Source organism: Pteropus medius, unplaced genomic scaffold (genome assembly GCF_902729225.1).
Source record: "Pteropus medius unplaced genomic scaffold, Ma_sr-lr_union100, whole genome shotgun sequence".
Lineage (NCBI taxonomy): Eukaryota > Metazoa > Chordata > Mammalia > Chiroptera > Pteropodidae > Pteropus > Pteropus medius.
Genome location: NW_024349803.1, coordinates 22592983 through 22611086, shown reverse-complemented (window position 1 = coordinate 22611086; position 18104 = coordinate 22592983). Strand labels below are relative to the sequence as shown.

General features: G+C 48.2%; 1 pseudogene; it reads left to right on the top strand.

Moving 5' to 3' along the window:
- Positions 1–1474: 1474 nt before the first annotated feature.
- On the top strand, positions 1475–1593 carry LOC120582451 (uncharacterized; annotated as a pseudogene).
- The last annotated feature ends 16511 nt before the right edge of the window (positions 1594–18104 follow it).

The window sequence follows — 18104 nt, the reverse complement described above, 5'->3', positions numbered from 1 at the left end:
AGCCGGCGAGGACCTGCTCGCCAGGCGGTTCCTCTTCGATGCCCGTGCGGCCCAGCGCGACGTGGCAGGGCGTGTGGTGTCTCCCAGGGCCCATCCAGTTCACCGCCAAGTTCCGCACTGACATGTTCAGGCTGCAGCTTTTTCAGGTTTGTCGTGTTTCGCTTGAATCCTGTCACTTAAGACATAAATCTTCAATCAGTTCACAGCTTCAAGGGGAAAGTAAAGAATGCCGCCGCCCCACCCGCATGACACACGCGCATCCCACCCCGGGAGTCGGTGCGAACACACAGCTCCTGCAACTGAGACGCAAAACGGGAAGTTTAAGCTCCTGCGGCCTTTGATGTGGAACCGATTTCACCTCTCCACAAGCGGCCTTTTCACCTCTTCCATTTCGAGGACCGCGGTCCAAGTCACCTTCAAAGTCACCTGCCCAGAAGAAGAATCAGTGCTATCAGGCTGAGCGATAACTGGGGTCGCAGGGTCCTAATGTGCAAGGCCGTCTTCGGGGCTTTGATTAAAGTTCGCTATAGCGCCAGTTCCAGGTTCAAGATTTTGCCCATTTCCTCAACTGAATCATTCATTAAATCAAAGGCTCTGGGAGCTGCCATCCTACTTTTTCAACGTTTATAATATCTTGCCCTTTTCTACTTCTGTCCCTAAAATTACGTCATGATAAACCTCCTTCCCCTACAAATAAAGCTTGCATTCTTGGTTTGCGGGTCCTGCAGCTGCCAACAGCAGCCCACACTGTGCTTTTCTTAGAACTGTATCTGTCCCCACTCCCCCCGCCCCACCCCCATCACACACAAAACACAACTTCTCTTATTTCATTCTTTAAAAATTTGATTCAACTTGATTTGTTACCAAGTTCGTGTTCTTTATTCCATGTTCTTCATTTAGCCAACTTTTATTCAGTTGTTCTTTCAGAAAATGGTGGATTTTGCTCCCGTAGAGATGGCTCTTTCTTGGTTTAAATATTGCTGACATAAATTCTAAAGCAAGCCTACTTAATTCGTGGATGCTAACCAGCAGCTCGGTCTTTGCGGCGGCAAACTAAACAAAGCTTTCCTTTGGTGCTGGTGGGAAATAATCAAGATCTTCACAGTAAACTAAGGAATTAACTCGTTGAAAACTCAAGTGAAACATAAAATGGGAAGTTAAAGCTCTGGATCCTTCTGCTGCGGATGGTTTGGGTCATGCATTCATGACAAACAGCCAGAAAGTTTCTGAGACGGGCAGAGCTCGGAGGCACCGCAGGCGTGGTTCCAGACTGCCGCAGTAAAGCGAGTTGTCTTTTGACAGATGGAGGGTCTTGCCTTCGATATGTAAAAAAACGCAACATCCGTGAAGCACAATACAGCGACGTGCAGGAAGGCAAGGAGTGCCTGTAGTTATTTTAAGGCTCAACATGAGACCATCGCTCTGACTTCTGGGCTGCACAAACGGAAATTCAAACATATTAAATACAAAAGGAGTCTACGGCCACGCCACCCTGAACAAGCCTGGTCTGATCCGATCTCAGAAGCTAAGCAGGGTCGGGCCTGGTTAGTACTTGGATGGGAGACCACCTAGGAAGACCAGGTGCTGTGGGCGTAAAAAATAAAAAATAAGGGATTGTAAGCTGACAAGGTCCTTGCGATCCGTGAGGTCAATCAAGGGTTGCCTCGCCTAACAAAAAAATAAATACAAAAGGAGCATGAACTACATCCTTATCGAGTAAGTTTTTGCTAAAATAATGTTGTTACAGATTTCGAAAAACGAAACATGTGCCTGAAAGGCGGCTTAAATTACACATGATGATAAAAGTCACCTTTACATAAAACAGGCTATAATAACCAGACTCCTACCGCAGGCTCCTGAGGAGACAGACACGCTCTGCCTGCCAATCACTCGGCAGGAGTGAAACTCTAATTTTAAAGATAAGGAATTGAGCCTTAGAGAGGTAAAGTCACTGGCCCAAGAATAAACAAAGGTCTCTCGACTTAGCCGAACGGGAGTGAGCGCGTCCCACCTCAGCAGACTTGTGTTTCATCCTACAACACACACCGATTTGCTTTGCTTTTCAAATCTCCTCCCTAAGAGGATCTGCAGATGAGAACGCACTGCATGTGAAGACTTCATCAAGACCAAAACTTCTGTGGCAAAGACAAGAAGCCCCTACAATCTCTACTTATTACAGCTGCGAACCTCGCAGGAACCTCTAACTGCGTGTTTCAAAAGGAGCTGTTCTCCCCAGGGACGCGGCTTCCTCCAGCTGCGGACAGGCGGCCCGGCCACCCACGGAACGTGTTTCATCAGCAAACTCAGCTCTGCTCTTCTTCGTTACACTGATCATTCGTTAACAATCAACTACGATGCTGGAAAAACCCCATGAAGATTTCGATTTTACAGAAAGTACCCAAAATTCCGCCAGTTTTGCATCACAAAGTGGTTGTGAAAAGTTTTGAGTAAAATGCCATGTGTGTGGTTTTTGTGGGTGGCTGCAGCTCAGAACTGACTACCGGGCCTCCCGGGTTACCTGCAGGGGAGCTGCAATGGCCATTATAAAGACGACAGTGATCATCATCATCACAAACGTCTTTCCATCTTGGGGACTGTGTGCCGCATTCGGCAACCCCGTGAAATCTAAAGGCTCATCGGAAGCACGACCGGCCTTCGTGTCTGCACCCCAAAACACACCGAAATGAAGACAGCGGAAGGGCAAAGCGCGGGCTGCTTTTCGCACGTGGGCGGCGCACGACGCCCGCGGGCCGTGGGCTCCCCGGCTGCTCGTTCTCAACTGGTTCGGTGAAGCGAATCCCGAGCTCACTGGGTACTTCCATTTTTTTGCTTTTTTTTTAATTACCAAAGGAGAAACTTACGATACTGAAAATGCTTTAAGGTCACGACGAACCAGCGTGAATGAGAATCCTATCACCTCGACGGGGAACTGCACCAGCCACGCAGCCTGGCAAAGAAAAAGCGAGCTCGAAGCCACTCTCGGGCACGACCCGCAGCTTGAGAAAACCCTCCGGTGGGCTCCGAGCCACGACACAGCCCCGCAAGGCGCCACGTGCGCACGGAGCCGCCCGGGGGAAGGGTCTCTGTCCCCCGCCTCACGGCCCCCGCCAGGAACGAACCTCCAGACGGCGCGGGAATCTACCCCGTCCCTCTGGGACGTAAGCGGCTATTTCGTCCTTTTCTTCACACACTTGTCACGTTTAGCACCTCGCGAGCCGGAAGCTTCCTGTGGGAGCGAGCGCGCGCCTGGGAGAAAAGCATTTCAGCCTTGGAGGGGACGGGGACGAGGCCAGGGTGCCGGTGGCCGTTTCCTTCACAGGCCACACGGAGGGACAGGAGGGCCCTGGACCTCGCACCGGCTCTCCCGCGCCGGTGCCGTGGCTGAGGGTGGTCTTGAATCCGTCCCTGTCACCACCCAGGCGGCCGAGGGCAGTAACTGCGGCTCAGGCAGACACTGAGGCAGCCCCGGCCCAGGCCGTCCCCACCTCAGCTCAACACGCGTGACCAGGGCCGCTTTCTGCTCCTCCGCCCCCGCGGGGGCCGGGTGTCATCACTGGGGGTCCTGTGTCCTCGTGTCTTAACGCGGCACATTGGGTCGTACTGTCTTTTTGAAAACCCGTATCTCTAGCATCCTAATTAGGTTCTGACAATCGGTTTGAACTGAGTTCATGAAGCGAGAAAGCGACCACACGGCTCGTGACTTCCAGATAATGACTCTCGTGTTGTGATTGGTGTTGAATTCAGATGTGACTTTTTAAAAAAATATTCATGAACAGATGTCTCGTCTTAGGGACGATGCTGTATCTCCTTGGTTTACGCCGCGCTCACCCCGTTAGGGAGACACTGCCCCTGACGTCTGCATGGTCCTGAAATGTACCACCTTTCATTAACAACCACATGCAAATTTTGGGCCACAGCTCACATCGCTAGTAAGCCCAGGACTCTCCTGACTAATTTCAAGGGCCCTGAGAGGGTGCTCACCACTTTCTAATGATGCCCTGTCACGTTTTTACCCTAAATCTGACTGAACCCAGTGCTCACCGCCTCCCCTCTCTCCCCGCGTCACCCCTGGTGTAGACACAGCTCTGTCTCCAACACATTTCTAGGTTTTGAGAAGAGCAGATCTTTACTGGAGGAAGATTATAACAACCAACAGGAAATTACTTAAAAGTGACAATCTGACATCAGACCGCTGCCTTTTGGGTAGCTGTTTATTTGTCTTGATTCTCGGCTAATGCTGAGACTACCCTCCTCCTTCCCTGCTTGAGCAAAGTAAAATCCTTCTACCCCCACTGGCTAGGTGAAACTACTTCTTCTGTCTTAGTTGTGCAGAGCAGTTTTAGCCCCGGTCTCAGCCACTCCCTCCCTAGGTTAGCCCTTTACCTTGACCCAACACACGAAGACTGTAACACGGTGTCTTATCTTCCAACCAAAGTGCAACCAGCTTTTACAATAGCGTTTTTTTTTTTTCCTTCCTGATGCATCTTATAGAAGAAAAAAATCAGTCCAGGAAGGTGAGGTGACTTGGCCGAACTAGATCATCGGGCCTGGGATTCAAAGGCAGATCATCCGATCCTGTGTCACATTCTCCCCTACACCAGTGCCTCCCTGTGCCAGGTCCTGTCCCGTCCGTCCATCAGGGGCTGAGGCCTCCGCCTCTGGCCTGCCCACCTGTCTGGGGAAGATCTGCAAATGTCAGATCAAGTTCTAAGAGACGCGAAGGAAAGTTAGAGTTCTTCAGGGTAAGGGCTGCCGTCGGTTCATTCCCGTGCCTGGCACCCAGCACAGTTCCTGCCAGTAAGGGGCTCAGTACATCTGCGAGGTGGGGGCGGGGGCGGGGGGTGATTCTTTGCAAACCTTCGCTTAATCTCCTTGAGGGCTCTGGAGCCACGGCCAGCCGGGAGCCTTTCATTAAGGAAGAAACATCTAGCAGTGGCCCAAAGGAGTCATGTCTAGAGCAAAGGGCCAGGCAGGCCGACTCTTTCTGCTACCGACCATTCAGTCCTCTAACTAACCGTCGAACATAACGCCTCCGGCTCAGTCACCCTGCGTCACGACTCAAAGCCATCGCCGTTGCTCCCTCTGACCAAACGACCCCAATCTCTCTCTCCCTTCTTGCAATTCCTGAGACAGACGACGCTGGTGTCTCTGTGAACGTGAGTTCCGACCACGTGCACCTCCATGCTCCGGCCACCCCAGTCCCTTGTCTAGCGATGCTAAAGGGCACTCCCTCCACAGCCCATGGACGGTCGTGGCAGTTCTCAGATTACACCCCAAGAGACAGAACACATTTTAGGTAATAGAAGGAAATCGTGGCTATTTGGGGTAATAAAGAATTATGGTTCATTTACACATGAACAAAGATACAACAGGGATGGATTTCAAAATCATTGCGTCGAGAAGTAAATGAAGTCGGATTCAAAAGGCCACACACCATGTCAGTCCGCGGATATGACATTCTGGACGAGGTGAACTGTGGGGACAGCAATCAGATCAGTGGGTGTTGGAGACGGGGGCATGAAAAGGGGATTTATCACAAAGGACTAGGGAAATGTTCTGGTGATGGAAATATCTTCAGGTGTTGGTGGTTACCTGGCAATACTAGGTTCTCGAAATTCATAGAACTATAACCTTAGAAGGGTAAGTTTTACTATATGTAAATTATACCTCAGTAAACTCAACTTAAAACAAAAATTTTTTTTAAGTGAGAGGAGACAAGGCCAGTCCCCAGACCTTGCCTTTGTAACCTGCTCCCCAGGTGATGCTGATGCACCGCTCCTTAGGGGCTGCGTCCCAGGTGATGCTGATGCACCGCTCCTTAGGGGCTGCATCACGACACCTTTACCCTTTAGCTCACACTGTGAACTGAGCGTCATCGCAGAGCCGGGCAGGGGGATGAGGGCAAATGGCCCGCTCACTAGGGACCCCAGTCAGGGCTGGCAATGAGACTTCTTTTCCCAAGGATTTTTTAAAAATTGTGTTTTAGAACCTGCAGATGGAACAGTCCTGAGATACAATGCATTAGTTTTCTATTGCTGCCAGAACAAATAACCAAATATTCAGTGGCCTAAAACACGTATTATCTGATACTTCGGCCCAGTCTGAAGCGGGCTGGCGGGGCCACATTCCCTCTAGGGGCCCACAGGGAAGATCGACCCTGTCACCTTCTTCAGCTTCCAGAGGCTGCCTGCGTTCCGTGGCTTGTGGCCTGCCCCCATCTTCAGAGCCAGTCACACCGGTTCTGATGCTTCTGCCCCGTTCCTTCCCTTCTTAAGACCTTTGTGATGACATTGGTCCCCCCTGGATAATCCAGGCAATCTTCCGATCCCAAAACCCGTAAGGTAATCACATCGGCAACATTCCTTTTGCCGTGTAAGGCAACACAGCCACGGGGTTTGGGCATCCGGATGGCACAGCTTTCTGAAGGCCGCTGTTCTGCCTGCCACACGTGCCTAAGATGACCCTCGGCAGGGACTTCAAGACAAAAAAAAACAAATCACCTGTTTTCAAGTTGGACTGATTTGAAGACAATTAGGAAGGTCGGGTTTTCTTACGGCCCAAACAGGCTGAACGAGGCAGCTCATTAGCACGGTCACATAAACCGACAGAGCCGCCGGTCACATAAACCGACAGAGCCACCGGTCACATAAACCGATAGAGCCACCGGTCACATAAACCGACAGAGCCACCGGGACTGCCTGAGACAGCCTTGCTTCCCTCTCCCATCACCACTGACACTCTTGGACGACCAGAAACAACAAAAGACGATGTGTTTGCTTTTTCAGACACACACACATCGTATCTCCTCGGGTTTTATCTGCAAGAATTAGCGCTTTAAAATTAAGGCCAGGTGAGGTCAAAGAATGCGAAGGCGGACCATAAACTTCCCAGAGAACCCGTGTTGGAAAAAAAAGCCACTACCTGTGTAAGAGTAGAAAATCGAAGTATATGCCATCCACGTCTCTTCTTTGGTGAAGTGTCTATTTCAATTTTTTGCTCACTCTTTTATTTTTATTATTGAATTCTGAAAGTTTTGTTTTTCTCATCGGGTTGCCAGTTCTTTATCGAACATATGTTTTGCAGATATTTGTTTTCCTGCTCTATGGCTCACTGTTTCATTTTCTTAGCAGAGTTTTTCAAATACTGAAAGGTTTTCATTTTGATGAAGCCCAATTTATCTTTTTTTTTTTCTTTTACAGTTTATGTTTTTTGTGTCCAAGCAAACTCTGCCTAACAAGATTTTCTTCTAGGTTTCCTTCCAGGACTGCAGTGTGCAAGGGCTTTCTGCAGCGTGCAAATGTGCCGCATGTGACCCAGGCTCACCAGCACACTACTACAGTGAGCCACGTGTGGCCGGAAACACCAAAAGGTGAATTTTAAATTGTCTTCAGTATTTAAGTATTTAAATTTAAAAAGCCATAAGTGGCCAGCTAGGGACAGGAAGTTCTAGAAGTGTTATAGATTTAGATTTTACATTTTGGTCTATGATACATTTTAATTTTTGTATATACATATGAGGTGTGAGTCAGGGTTCAGTTTTTGAAATATGACATCAAATTATTCTATGAGTTATCTCGGCACACTGTCCAAAATCAAATGACCATGTTTACAACTATTACTCTGTACTCTGTTCTGCTGGTCTATGTGTCTGTCCGCTACGTGATATCCACCGACATGACATTGTCTTCACACAGGTCGACTGATCTCCAACAAAGGCGCCAAGACCACACAACGGGGAAGGGACGGTCTCTTCAATAAACAACGTTAGGAAAACGTGCAAAACGACGTAACCCGACCTTTATCTTACACCAGTCACAAAAATCAACTCGAAATGGATTAGAAGCTTAAATGTAAGACCTGAAACTGTAAAACTCCAAGGCAATTTATAGGGGAAAAGCTTCATGGGCAATGACTTCCTGTATCTGACACACCAAAAGGATAAGCGACAAGAGCAAAACTAGACAAGTTGTGACTACATCAAACTAAAAAGCTTTTGCACAGAGAAGGAAGGAAAGAGTAGAGTCAGAAAGCAACCTATAGAAAGCAAATAGTTGCAAACTGATAAGGGGTCAACATCCAAAAATGCAAGGAACGCCTACGACTCAACAACAAAAACATAACCTTCTTGAAAATGGGCAAAAGATCTGAACAGATATTTCTCCAAAGAAGACAGGTGGCGAACAGACACATGAAAAGATGCTCAACGTCACTAAACATCAGGAAAATGCAAATCAGAACCGCCATGAACCACCAGCTCACACCTGTTAAGATGGCTGTTACCAAGAAAACAGAAAATATCAAGTGTTGACGAGGACGTGGAGAAACCGGAACCCTCGTGCCCTGCTGACGGGAATGTAAAATGGGGCAGCCGCTAGGGAGAACAGTATGGAAGCCCCTCGGAAAGTCAAAAGTATAAGCACCATATGACCCAGCGACCCCTTTTCCGGGAACGTATCCAAGAGAACTGAAGGCAGGATCTCAGAGACGGCGGCGCTCCCACGTTCGGGGCAGCGGCGTTCGCGACAGCCAGGACATGGAAGTGGCCCGGATGTCTGCTGGCAGTTGACTGGATAAAGAAAATGTATATGCATACAGTAGAATATTGTTCAGCCATGAAAAAGGAAGAAAATCTTATCCTATGCTACAAAATGGATGACATTTGAGAACAAATGAAAAAAGCCATCACAGACGAGTAGATATTGCATAATTCTACTTATATGAGGCAGCTAAGTAGTCAGTCATCAAAGCAGAAAGTAGGATGGAGGCTGCCCGGGGCTGAGGGACAGGGAGATGGGGAGCGGCCATTCAGTGGGTACAAAGTTCCAGGCGCGTAGATCAGAAAGTTCTAGAGGTCTGCCTGTACGGTACTGCTCTTAGAGTGACAACTCTGTACTGTACACTTAAAATTTACAGAGAGGGTGGATCTCACTTTATGTGTTTTTACCATAGTTTCTTAAAGTCATTGTCTTGACTACTATAACTTTATAATAAGTCTTGAAATCGGATAGTATGAGTCCTCTGACTTCTTTTTCAAATTTATTTGGCTGTTCTAACTTCTTTGCTTCTCTCTATAAATTTTAGCAATAGCCTGTACAGTTCCACAAAGAAGACAACTAAGGTTGTGGCTGTAGTTTCATTGTATCTATGTATCCAAAGGGCAAGAAATGGCATTTTTCAATATTGAGTCTTCCAACCCATAAACACAGTCATTTAGGTCTTCCTTGATTTCTCTCAACAATCTCGTAGTTTCCAGCACACGAATCGTATTCTATTGATCCCTAAGTATTTCAATCGGACCCTTTTCTCTCTCCTCTCGGCAGCGCCGACCTTCTGCGGGGACGGAGACCCCGGCATTGCTCTCTTCTCCCTTCGTCCAACCCGTCAGCAACCCCTGTTCCTTCTGCTCACACACGCTTTCCCAAATCCCTCCCCTCCCTTCCCCAGCTCATCTGCAACGCGACTCTTTTGCAGGCGGCCATCATCTTTCCCGGACTCCTGCGAGTCCCTAACGGCCGTCCCTCCTTGAAGTCTTGAGAGACTCACAGCACCCTCCTACCCTACTCTCCAAAACCTTCATTCACAGACCCCTCTGCCTCCTTCTTCCTTAAGTAGCCTCATCCCTAACAACTCTGTCCTTCACGGAAGCCACTGCCCCCAACACACATACGCACACACACGCTGTTCCTTCACTCAGAACGCCCATCTCTTCCTCCCTTCACTTGACTTTTACCTATCTTTCAGGTCCTAATTAAAGTACCCTTTTTCTGGGAAGCTTTATGTGACACCCTAATCTGCGTTATGTGTTCTTAATCCCTTTAGCATGTAACACACAGGAATTATTTCTCCTCTGTAGCTCCTACATTGTAATCTCCGTGAGAGCTAGGGCTGCTTCTCGTCTTGTTCATCACTCTTTTCCTGAAATCCTTCCTTTAGGATGAATAGAAACAGGTGCAAATCAGAACAGAGGAGCCAGTGGCAGAGGAGGAATTATAATTGTAGGTATGCTGACCGCCCTGACCATGACCTCAGTCAAAAATGTTCAATGCCCATCGTGTCTTATTACTGTGAGAGCATTAGACTCAGAAGACCTTGGGCAATTCCCTTCGCCTCTGAAATTTTGCTGCATTTCTGACATGAGTTAGCAATACGCGTATCATAGTATTAGAGGAGAATTAGATGAGGAGATAGTGCAAGCATTTTTGTAAATTGAACACTGGTACACATACGTACCTACCATTATATCATATGCATATATGTATCATTAAACCATAGTGCCTAAAGTCTAATAATTTATTTTCACCCATCAGTGCTCTCTACTAATTTCCTACCTTTTCAAATTTATTTTTACTTTAATAAAGTACAGAATAAATGCAAATCAACCTTTCCTGTTCTGAAGTCTAAAACTCTTGTTTTAAAATACTCATTATCTAATATCAACTTTGGGGGTAGATTTTTAAGTACTTGCTATGTGTTAAATTAAAATTCTTGATCCCTTTATTAAAGTAAGAAATGATCGGCTCTGGCAAAGAGCCACACTAACATTGTAAGATTTGCTTTTTTCATCTGAAACTTATTTCATGTGAAAAATAAATAAAAATGTTAAAGGAAACTAGTATTTCTCAGTAGACATTATATATATCCAGAATTTCTATCACCAAAAAAAAGCATAACCTTTCAGGAAGATTCTGTTCTCTTAAAAAAAACAGAGCAAACGATGTCATAAATATACTAAGAGGAAGAACATAAACACTGTTCTATTCCCCCGTGCCCAATACAGTGAAATGAAATAATGGATATCAATGACATACAAATATAGTAAATATAAATGGTACCTGCTCGACAAACATTTATTATGATTGTTGCAAATTGGTCAGGATTCTGTTACATGTATATTGAACTGAAATTGTGACTGAGACCAAGGCAGAATCTCTTTTATGCTTTCAATGATATATATTTTGTTATTATTCATTATGTTATTATTTTGCTAATAATCAAAGAGCTACCTTGTCCAACAAGGAGCTTTGTGTGCACAGAGCACTGACTTTAGCAAACACCTGCCAGTCACTCAAAGGGGCAGAATCAACCAGCTCTTCGTATTTTCCACGTACTGTGTGTAGTCACGGCAGGCTAACAAAAAGCTAGTCACATTCTGGCAAAGCATGTTGTATGATAAACAGATCACAAACAGAAACCATCACCAGCACTCAGAGACAAAATCCAGCTGGGTTTCTTTATCCCTAATCCCAGTTTCAGCGGCAGGTTTTTTCCAGAATGAACAGTAGTTTGATTTACTCAACACTATGCACAAGCCAGGGTGTGGCCATCTTTCTCTAAGTAATATTACAAATGGATTTTCCCTGAACTCTTGTAGCAACAGGATCTTAAAGTGGTTACTGGTAGGAAAAGGTGAGATTAAGGGCAAGATGCAGGTCTACAAAAATAAATGATAGCCTTTAAGGACCACCACAGCCACCAGAGAGGCAGGGGTATTATTACTAAACCCCCAAAAAGGGCGATACAGCCTACAACACGAGTATTTTTCAAGCTTTCAACATGGAGAACATCCGGTTCTCCTGAAGACCAACAACTTCATCCCAAATTATTCCAATACACCAATAACTGCCCCAATCACTTTTCCTTCTTGATCATCGCAATGAATTCAGAAAAAAATCAATGAAACGTTCCCTTTAGCCTCCTAAAACTTCTAGGGGCTGGGAATGTTGTTTTGCAAAATAGGGATAAAGAGAAACGTGCTTAATAAGTTAATAACTGCATTCCTCGTCCCTGGCTAGCCGACGACGACGTGGAAACCTACCTCTCATCTTGGGGCTCGCACGCCTGTGTCTGCGCTCCCCCAGACGCCCATATATGTACCCAGAAGCCCTGGGCGCTGCTTGACGCCCATAACGAGGGTATGAGGCCCCTGCGCGCCAGGCGATATGCTTAGCACCCCGCGTTTGCACGCCCTTCGAAAAGCACTCTAGGCCCCGATGGAGAAACTGAGGCCCGCGCTCAGCTTGGCTGCACGGGCGGTGCAGCCAAGCCCCTCGGGGCCCAGGCGGAGCCCTGGCAGCAAACCACTGGGGACCCCGGTCTCGCTGTGCCCGCACTAGGCGCCCGGATCCCTGAGGGCGAGGCCATGACCTAGGGGCTCTACACCCGCACCAGGAAGGGCGTGATTGCGACGTGAACTCGTTTCTTCCTGTCCACTCTAGAAGAGTGAGGAAAATGAGGCTCGGGCTAAGTGACCTGCTAGGGGTGGAGACAGGCCTGGAAGGCCGGTCTTTACGGTTCTCGACGCCTCTGCCTGGCGCGCCCGGGCCCGGGGTCCCGCAGCGGAGGGGGCCTGGGCCGGGACGCTCCCCTCCCGGAACCTTTTCCCGTCAGCAGCCTTCGTCGCCAGGGGAAAGCGGCGGCCAGCCTGGCGGCCCCACCCGCCGCCAGCTGCAGGGCACCCCGCCAGGCACAGGCCGCCGGTTCCCAGGCACTCCCTCCTCCGCCTTCGCCCCTTTTGCCACCTCCGCCTTCGCCCCAGCCCCGCTGCGCGCCTGCGCGCCCCGGCGTGTGGGCCGGCGAGGAGCCGCGGGCGCCTGCTGCTCACGTGGGCCCCCACATGGCCGGGCCGCGGCCAATGGCAAGGTGGGGCCGTACGCTCGCCACGCCCCCGGTGCTCCGCCCCCTCACGGGAGCGCGGGGGAGGGCGCGCTCCGGGCCCGCGCATGCGCCCCCCCGCCCAGCGGCGCCATCGGCCTGGCTGCGTGCTGTGTGCGCATGCGTGCCGCCCGCAGGGGTTTGCCTGGGTTTGGCCGCGGTTGAGGCCACTGAGGCCGCAAGGTGTGCAGTGGGAGGCGGAGGAGTTGGGGGTGTCCGGGCAGGGCTACGCGTGGGAAGGGGCCTTTCCCCGGGAAAGGAAGGAAGTGGGTGCCACCGGCTGCACACACTGCCCTTTTGGCCTTGTCGGGGAAGTCAGAACTGTCCCAGGTTTTATGGCGAAATGCAAATGAGCTGAACCCGCCCCAAGGCCTCAGGGCAGGAACAGCAGTTGCTTGGGGGTCGCTGAACACGGTGCAGCCACCGCTTGAGCATCGACTGCTATGACTGCTGTGGGCCAGGGCGCCCGTGGCTCGGAGATGTCTCACCTGAGAGCACCCACCTGGCCCGGGGCCTGCTCCAGAGTCGAGGCCAGGGTACGCTGAGGACTTAGAGTGACACAGACTTCCTCCATCAACGTAACCTAACTCCAGGAGGTCCACCGCAGCTTTCTCGGGGATGGTTCTATGAAGAAAAGATAGGGCTATCTCTAGGCTGCAAAATTGCATATTCTTGTACATATTCTCATGCCATGGGTCCCTCACTAAGCCACGTGTCCCTTTGAGAGCAGGAAGCTTTAGTTGCTGCTTTTAACACTGCTTAGAAGGTGTCATGATGGCCCGTGGTGAAAAGGAGCGGTACCTGAAAACAGGACTTGGCTGAACACGTGTCCCACATTCGTCTCACTGGGCAGCACAAAGTCCTGCTCCATATTGAGCTCCTATGAGCCGTTCTTTAGGTTGATACCTAGGTGCAAATACCATGGAAAATAGCCCCCTACCTGCTACTCTTCCCCCAGATTTTATTTTCTCGTTAATATAGACTTGTTGCTCCCTCTGCTTCCCCTTCTCTCTTCCTTTAGGGTGGGTAGGTTTACTGAAGATTGTCGGAAGGTTGGAAGAAGGATGGGAGAAAGATTAAGGCACAATGAGAATTGAAGAAATAACTTGAAAGAAAAAAAACTTTCAGGCGGACCTCGGAGGCGTTGCAGGTTCTGTGCCAGACTACAGCAATAAAGTGAGTCGAATCTTTACAGGTGAAAGGTCTTGCCTTTAATTTGTTTAAAAAAAAAAAAATCTGAAAAGCAATAAAGCCAGATGCAGTTAAAACAAGGTGTGCCTGTACTGATCTGAGGCCACGGAGTTCTGGTTCCTCTTTGCCACCGTCTCCCCAGAGTCCATAGAACTCAGTGACTGTTCACGGATTGATTTTAATCACATCTTTCTTCATAACTCTTGAAAGACTGTCTTTCCTACATTCGTATGGCCTAAATTGGAATCTTGACAGAATGAAAGCACTGGAAACAGGATATGGGGGAGACGGTGCCGGGTATTAAGGAAAAAGGGGGTAAGAAGATCCTGGTTAGGGGAGAGAATGGTGAGTGCTTAGAGAAAGCAGTAAAGACAGAAGGACAGGGCGCTGGGACTGCACCCAGCACAGCCACTGTGGAAAGCGGTATGGAGGGTCCTCAAAAACCTAAGCATTGACCCACCATGTGACCCAGCAATCCCTCTACTGGGTATTTACCCCAAAGACTTGGAAACCCATATCCAAAAAGAGATTTGCACACCGATGTTCATAGCAGCATTATGCACAGTGGCCAGGACATGGAAGCAACCGAAGTGTCCTACGATAGGTGATTGGCTAAAGAAGCCGTGGTACATACATACAATGGACTATTACTCAGCCATAAGAAGAGATGAAATCCTGCCATCTGCGACAACATGGATGGCCCTCGAGATAATCATGCTAAGAGAAATAAGCCGGACAGAAAAAGTTGAAAATCACATGACATCACTTATATGTGGGATATAAACCTAAAAGCAACAAATGAACAGGACAAACGAACAGAGACCCACAGACGTGGACAATGGACTAGTGGTTACCAGAAGGGAGGGGAGGGGGAAAATAAAAAATAAATAAAATGTTAAAAAAAAATTATGTATATATATATATAGTATGAAAAATAAATTTAAAAAAACTAATAATGTTTTATCTGTCAAAAAAACCAACAAGATGCAGCGGATTGTGCTACGTTGTACAAATAAGGACACGCTGCATTCTTGATCATAAGGATTCGTATACTGCTCATTGTGACCCCAGAACATGCTTACTCCATCGTTTGAAGAGTCCTGAGAATTCTGGCAATAAAGTAGGAAGGACACAGGTGAGCTTGACCGTGTAGTGCCAGAAAGGTAATCTGAGATCTATAGGGCTCCGTGCACGTTATTTTAGTGTCTCCACTCCAGTCCCAAATCGGAAATCAAAGACCATGGCGAAGGGCTAAGCGGCTAAGGTACACAGGACTGTGCTGGAATCGGGGCGACATTGCTGAAATTCTGGGAGCAGAGACAGCCAGTAAGGGCTCGAATGCTATAACTAATTTAGGCCCACAAATGGAAGGCACCGGGTCACTTACAGAATAATGAGGTCATTCAGGCAGAAACCCGGGGCACCTACCATAGGTCTTAAACCTGCTGAACCTCACCAAATAATGATCAGAGATCTAGTTAGGGGAGGTCTCGTGGCAACTTGCAGCCCTCCTAAAATAAAGATTTTTAGAATACTTGCTGAAGGAATTGTCTATTTCAAAATTATCAAGACCGCGGTTGGAGATTCTTAAAAACACACCAAAGATGTTTCATTTCACTGTAGGGGGTCTCATCTTGCAACTGATGTAGACTGTTTGGCTCAGCGTTTACAGACGTGTTCAGTTGGCTGGATTATTTTGCCAAATCCTAGTTCAAGGACCCCTACCCCAAACACCTGTGGAGCCCTAGGCTTCCTGCTCCCTGTGAAAGATAGTAACTTAGCTGTAACATTGAACACTATTTTGCTTCCCCCCAGGAGGCTAAAGAGGAAGGAGATGAGGAAGGGGAGGGGAGATTGTATCAGGACCAAAGTCCCAGAGACAGAAGAACAGGCCTCAAAAGCTGAGCTCATCCGATGATTGATTAGGGAGATGTCACAAGGATAGTTAACCAGCCCACTTTAAACACAGGCCAACAACAGCCCAGAAGAGAGCAAATGGATAATTCGTTCGCCGTGTTTCTGTTTACATTCTCCCCCCGCCCCCCACCTTCTAGGCCAATGTAGGTTCTGCTGTTGATTAGAGGCAAATTTGGGGAACTAGTCAGGATCTTGGAGCTCGTGGCTCATTCTCCTCACCTGGCATGTGAGCAAGCAGGTTAAGCATTAATAAGCTAGTTAGGGGCAGACCCAGAATTAGAATCTCACTTCTAACCACATCTTCAGGGCCAATGTCTCCTCCCACATATCTACGAAATATCAATCGATTTCTTCGCACTCTGTACGTGCCTGACACGCCATCCATCGGGAGGCGGAGCCTCCTTTGCCTCCTCTTGACTTGGTCTGTGACTTCATTTGACCAATAGGATGCAGCAGAAGTGACTCTAAGACTTTGAGCTCAGGCCTTTGGAGATCTAGCAGCTTCTGTGTCCCCCTCTGGGAAGCCAGCCTCCATGCTTTTACGGAACTCAGAGCAGACGTCTGAGTGACGAGACACAGCATGTGGAAAGGCAGCAGAACGTGAGGGAAGCCTTCGTGGGTGCAGCTGAGTGGGTGACCCCCACCAAATCACACGGAGCAGAGCGACCCATCCAAACTCCACCCCAATTCTCGACCCAGAGAATGATCAAAATTAAACAGCCGAAGGACTGCTACATCCTCTGTCCTACTCTATTAATTTGAACTTGATTATCATAATCAAGAAATCGGAACATGAAATCATGGTTAGGTTTCAGAAATCTTATTAAGGGACCTTAATAACCAACACTTTCGTGTATGTCGACAGCTCTTATCAAGACGAGGTGATTTTCTGCCTTCAGTTAACTCCGACCCTAACGCTGTAATTTCAATTTATTCATTTGCTGATCAACCAACCCCACTATGGGTAGATTAATTTACACTGAGCATCGACTGTAACAAAATTTTCTCCAAGTCCTCATACTCTGGTTATCCGATGCTGCGTTTCAGACCACCAGAAAATCAGTGGCTCAAGACGACACTATTTACTTTGCTCCCTACTTTGCATTTCGGGCAGGGTCCCGATGGGACATCCGTCTCTGCTCCACTTAGCATCAGCGCGGGCTGGCGTGAAGGCGGGCTCCCTCACATCTGGAGGTTGGCAGTGGGAAGACCCCGACAGCCTGGGGCATCGCTATCTCGATGGAGCCTCTCCACGTCTTCTCTCCAGCATGGTGGCTCGGGCCGGCTGGTCCTCTCACAGGTCGGCTCAGGGATACTCAGATGTATTCCCAAGAAAGGGATCGCGGCAGACGCTGTGTCACTCTGCGTGGCTTGGCTGTGGGCGTCAGGTGCTGTTCCTTCTGCCCTGCCGACGGCACGTGCTTAGCGGAGCGTGGCAGAGTGAGGCTGGTGCTGCCACGTTTGGAAAACACAGTCCCGCCTCGCCCGGCGCCTAACCTCTGCCTCTGAGTTTCATGCTAGGGGAAAAACTCTTGAAAAACTAATTCCGAGAGCTTTTAATATATTTTTTAAAACATTACTGTTCATTGCAACACCTACGAAAGTTCCTTCCTTTCCCCCGTAGATGGCTTGGTTTGGGGCCGTGCTTTATCTCCCTCGCGCCCGGTGATTTCGATCTGAACTGAGAGGAAAGGGGACTATGAATAGTCTACTGTTACTGCTGTTTTGTAAACCTCCCTTCTCTTAAAAAAATAAAAAAATAGATTCGCTGCTTACAGTTGAAACAAGCAGTGTATTCATAGCAAGGTTGAGACATTCTGAATTTAATCTGGCTCTGGCAACTACATATTCTAAAGAAAATTCGTTTTGTACGGTCTCTAACAAGTTTTGGATGAATACGAATCACTTACATTTCCACATGCACACGCACGCACGACACGCACCGCGGTCCCTCAGTATCTTTCATTCCCAAGGGATTTCCGGCTTCTCAGCCCAGCTTACCTGGTATCACTTTTTTTAAACCTGGCAATGACACACCAAAGGTATGTGGTGCCTTTTTAACTGTTGCCTGGCAACCCTCGAATGCCCAGGACGCGAAGTAAAGTGTGCAGAATCTCCCCGTAATCCTGGTAGGAATTACATTGTGCCTAAGACTTAATTAGCCAAATTGAAGTTTTCGTGTGAACAGCAAAGTCAACATTTCATCTGATTGCAAAAACGTGCCCCAGGCGGGACACATACCAATCAGAGAAGAGCTTCTCTCTTTCTGTAGCATTTTTTAGTCATTTTGAAATTGTTACAAGTAAAAAGATATACCCAGTAACAATCAGCCATATAATCCTCGC